The sequence below is a fragment of the Brachycentrus maculatus genome, unplaced genomic scaffold (assembly GCF_059751285.1).
Source record: "Brachycentrus maculatus isolate JH-2025_06_01 unplaced genomic scaffold, ASM5975128v1 h1tg000385l, whole genome shotgun sequence".
Taxonomy (NCBI): Eukaryota; Metazoa; Arthropoda; class Insecta; order Trichoptera; family Brachycentridae; genus Brachycentrus; species Brachycentrus maculatus.
In genome coordinates, this window is record NW_028281134.1 from 191745 (window position 1) to 197660 (window position 5916).

Genomic DNA, 5916 nt, shown 5'->3' on the forward strand with positions numbered 1-5916 from the left:
GTACTAAAAAAAATTGGTTAAAACACAGTTGTTTAATTTTATAAAGAAATAAGAAAAAAATTCTACTCGTTTTTTGTGATTTCCAACAAAAATAAAATAAGTCGTTATTCGCAATATTTTTCATTTGAGTTGAAATACTTGTTCACAAATCTGGGTTTCTCCACTTTTACATTATTGACATCTCAACGTAGATGAAGAAAAAAATAAGGAAGGCTGGGCATTTACAGGGCTTCTATGGTCAAAATTAAAACGGACTAAGTAAAAATTCAGAAATATAAATGCATTTATGAATTCTTACTTAGGAGTAAAACAAATTTACGAGGCGAATGTTAGTGTGAAAAGAAGCAGAGGAAGACCGAGAAAAACATGGCACGATCAGGTATGCCAAATACTTGAAAGTGGTCAGGTTAGGAGTCGTAACAATCGGCGGGTATGTATGAGGAGATGCATGAACGTGGAAGAGGCGAAGAATGTTTGCAAGGACAGAGTGGTGTGGCGCTCTATTCTCTCTGCCTACCCCTGCGGGGAATCGGCGTGATGGTTAGTTAGGTTTTTTTTTAGTTAGTTACTTAGGAGTATATATATACTCCTTTTGTGAAGAACAGAGATATTCTGGGCATTTACAGGGCTTAGGACCTGTTAGAGGCTGGTTTAGTGATCACTTTATACACGTGTAACATCCACCGTTCTCACTAGATGACTAAGTAGGTACCTACTAAGTGAGTGACTGGTTTTTAGGAGAGAAAATAAAAAAATCCACTTAAAAGACTTTGCGAATATGCACACGATTGCGGCTACGTTTTTGTCATCAAGGTATAGCCAACATACCCGTACTCCTTATAGTATGCAAGATTTTTTCCAAATCATTTTACATACCTACTAGGAAATTCCTGGAAATGTTTTTTTGGTACTTATTTCATACACAAAAAAATCTTTATCCAAAAATGCTGAATTGATCCTCCACATGATGTTAGGGGAATTTTATTTATTGTTTCAGCATTCACTTTGTGGTTAAATTACAAATAAATACACTTGTTTTTTTTACCACTTGTGTATTTTATTTGTTTTTTTAACGACTAGTTTCATAAGCTACAGATGATTCCATCTACTGGTTTAAATATAAAGTTTTTATTTAAACTCGTACTCGGAAACATCTGTAGCTACAAAAACCAGTCGTTAAAAAATAGAATTAATCAGTATTAAGTGGTATAAAATAAGTTTTTTTTTATTTACAATTTAATATTGAAGGAAGTAACAGAGAATGAGGACCGGCCATATATATTTTTTTGGATGGAGTTTTCGTTGACAGGTAAAATTTTAACAGAATTTGTGAATACGAGTAGAAGACTAGCAAATGTAATTGAAGCGTTATTTCTGAAGTATTATTTTCGCCAAACGGGAAGGCGTTAAAACGCATGGACAGCTTTTATCTTGTCTGCCTACATTGCAGTTTCAAACCCATTTCACCATCGATATCTTTAACCACGAGTCAATATAACGTGTAAAAACATTGGAATATATTTATTCACGTAAGAATTTTTAATTCAAATTTTACTTGAATGATTGAATACCACTATTTCTTAAAATCTATTGTGATATGAGTTTTGATGCATTCCATATCATTTTCAACGTCACAAAGAGCTTGAGTACTCTTTTATGGTAGAGAAAGTCCAAAAGAAGTTTCACAGGCATCTCTACATGAGAGAGTACGGCTATTATCCTTGGCTCTACCCGACCGAGTTTCTCCAGGATATGCTTGGCTACAATAGTTTAGAGACTATAAGGAAAGTGTATTTGTTTACGCATTTTTATCGATTGTTGCGCAGTATGATCGATAATCCTGAAATCATCCGGAACATCGGTCTGTATGTTCCCAATAGTTACCTAAGACAGCGTCGGCATAGATTGTTTCACATTCTTATACACAGGACCAAGCTGCCGATGGTTATGCCTGTAGAAAGTGCTACCGCTATTTTGAACAATATCTCATTGGATATTGAACTGTTCCATGTGTCTGAAGGAGTTTTCCGAAGAGGGAATCTTCTACACCTTTAACAATAGTTCTTGCATTTTTCAGATTTCTGTATGTATTTAATGTATACGCTTTAAAAAATTCAGTTTGTAATGTATATGTTTATTGAAAATAAAAATATTGAATTTAATTGAATTGAATTGAAAATGGTACGGATTGGATCGAAACACTTGTCACAATACATTAAGATGTATTTTACAATACATTAAGATGTATTTGACAATACATTAAGAGAAACGTTGGTAATTTACCAAGTAAATCTAATATTAAAAATTGACTGATATTACTATAAGCGACTGTCGAATCAATTATTGAAATTATTAATTTTTTAAATTAATATACTCTATAAGGAGGAAAGGTGTTAGTTAAAATTAGATTCAGTTAGCTCTTCATAATGTTCTACAGATCTCAAGTGCTCGCGAAATTGTCTCTTTACAATGTAATATGATTCAAAATAATTTAAAATCTATTAAATATGGAAGTACATAGATATAAAACTATTTGTATAAGACTACTTTTGTATTTATTGATGTAAACACGACTAGTTTCGAAACTATAGGTATTCTCATCTACAAGTTAAAATACAAACTGTTTGTATTTTTATTTCTTAGTATTATTATAGCGTTATTTTATTATGCCGTGGAACCTCTCATAACGAGGAGCTCCCAAAACGAGTAATTTGCACACCGAGCAAAAAAAGATGAAAAGGTTTTCGAGCGACTTTTCGTATAACGAGTTACAGTGAAAGGTCCAGTCCCTTTTTCACGACATTCACTTGTGAACCGGGACTTCCATGCTAATCAAAACAAAAAAAATGTTTCGCTTAACGATTAAGATTCTGGAACGAATTATGCTCGTTATGAGAGGTTCCACTATATCATTATTTAAATATGTATAATACCATATATCGGAGACTTTTAATTACACAAACTATTCTAAAAAATACATTTTTGTCATCTCAACAAAGATGGAGAAGGTCATCTATATGGTCAATCATAGATGGCTGTCTTGAACTTAATCACGGAACGTAATGAGATGGATCATAAATCTATGATTTCTAAATAATTGTGTAGTATGGCTGTCAATCATGGGTGGAATGATCAATGTTACACGTGTGTAAAGTGATCACTAAACTTGCCTATGACTGGACGTTAACCTTGTAAATACCCAGACTTCCATACCTTTCTTCATCTTTATTAAAATGTAAAATTTATCGTAAGTGGAGGTACACTCAAAATGTTATGGAAAAAATTATTTCAATAAACAAATATTAATTAACATATAAAGTTCTTATGTTGTTTTTTTTTAATCCATCATCAAAATCATTTTTTTGTTGAGTTATGGAGGCGAGTTTTATTAAACTAATATATGTTCGCATCTACGGAATAATGTTTGCTTTTGATACAATTTATCAAAGATCAATAATATATAAATCAACTTCTTATAAAATATATAAGAAAATGTGAGATATTTTAATTTACTAAATCAAAACCTACAAAGATATTCTTTTTCAAATTAACAAGGACATTTTTTCATGGTAACATATCGCTCACTCCTTTCAAGAACGTCATAAATCAAAATACTTGATTTTTCAGGAGAACGTTTTTAAGGTCTAAAAATATAACACAATGTATTAAAAATAAATATCAAGCCACTTACTGAAGTTTTTACTGTGAAACGGATCTTTTTAAGTAAAGCCTGAAGGTTTTTTCTCCATTTGAAAAATATTTAGGATATTTAAAAAAATAATTAAACAATACCTTTTCTTCAAAATGCAAAAAAAAACCGTTTCTGCCCTGTAGCGGGTAAATATTAAGTTAAAATTATGCCGCTTTTGCTGGGATATAGTAAATTTTCTGAGCATTCCGAAAACACGCAAAACTGAAAATTGTCGATTTTTGATTTATGACGTTCTTGAAAGGAGTGAGCGATATGCCGATTACTGCATTCGAAAGATTAGATCTACATCTATATGCATAAAACTGTTAATATATGCAATGTTTTGATTGTGTCCAAATACTTGTTCACAAATCTGGATTATCTCCCATTAGGAGTAATTTTTCATATTGTTTTTTGACATCTCAACATGGTGAAGAAGAATATGTAAGTCTGGGCATTTACAGGGTTTACGAGCATCATAGGCTAAGTGATCACTTTACACACATGTAACATTCACCAATTTTACCCATGACTGACCACCGCACAACTCAAATTCTTGAAACTTCTAGATATAGTCATCTAACTCGTAACACAGTATGTGCGAGTTCACAACAGCCATCTACTGTGGAATGGGGAAAACTTTTATTAAGCAATTACTCTTTCCATATTCCTTCCAGATTTCTTGCGAGATGAAAGCAAACACTTTTAAAATTAATTCTGGTGAAGGTATAGTGATTCAATAACATTGTTTCAAAATTGGTTCAAAAATATATATAGTACTTCCAAGCATTTGAGTAGTGTGGTTGTCAATAATGGGTAGAATTGGTGAATGTTACACGCGTGTAAAGTGATTACTTAAACCAGCTTATGACGGTCGTCAGCCCCGTAAATGCCCAGACCATATTCTTCATCGTCTGTGTTGAGATGTAAAAAAAAACATGTAAAAAATAACTCCTAATTGGAGGTGATCTGGATTTGTGAACAAGTATTTGGACACATTCAAAATGTTGTAAATAAAACATTTCACCAAACGGTTCTCAGACCTGCTTTTGTTTTGTGTCTGTGGGCACGTATTAAATGAATTATTTTTGGACCTTCCTACAAATGTCTTCATTAACGAGTTATGCAGAGAGCAGAGATCGTAAAACTCGGCCTGCTGTGGCAACATCCTGTCGGACACGCCCTCCGCGTAACTGGGCACATGTGGAAGAAAGATTCGACACCCCTGACACGCCCATTCAATACCGAAAGCGAGAGCTTTGCAAAAAAGCTCTTCGTTCAGGGGTAGTGAACATTGACAAAAATATTTTGTAACTGAAAACACTTGTTTTTTTAATGTATTAGTTGTTAAATCAGACACATTTTTTTTGAGTTTTAGAAGTTGTATTTTTTTGTTAAAAAACACAAAAATTAAAATTGTGACAATTGTTTCGCCTTGTTAGTAGACTCAAAAACCTGTGTTTGATTTAACAAATAATACATAAATTAAATGGATTTCTACAAATTAAACACCAAATCAATAAACACACTAGTTTTTAACCATTTGAGTTTTGTATTTATTTTTAAATTCCAGTTTCGAAGGGAACAGTTGCTTTCATCGACAAGTGAATAGTAACACTAACGAGGAAAAAAAAACAGGTTCATAAAAAGGTTGTTAAGGTTATAAATACATAGAAAGGGGGGGAGATAGAAACTTTTTGCAAAAGGAAACATAGATAATAATGGTGACATATTTTGAAAAAGTATAGTATTAATTAACGTTATCAGAATTTAATTTTTAAGTTATTTTCTAAATTATTCATAACTTGACCTTTGTAACTGAGTGTAAAATTACAATTAAAATACAATACTCAAGTGATAAAAAATAATTGTTTTTATTTACAATTCAATTATATCTTACCACAAAGTGAATGTAATTTTCATTAAATTTTGGTTCAACATAACAATTTTCTATCATTGTGTATTTTTTAAATAAATATTGTAAAATGTGGCCTCGATATGGGAAAACGTTAAAAAAAATTTAAAAAAGTTTAAATGTCATTTTTGTAGGTACGTACATTTCGAGTATAAACAATTATTTAAAAGTTTTTTTTAATGTTTTTTTTATGAATCACGTATTTTATACAAAATGTGTGTTTTCGGGCAAAATTTGTATAAACGTGGACAGAAAAACATAGCGTTAATGAGATCACAACTGGCAGTAAATTACAACTGAATAAATTTAA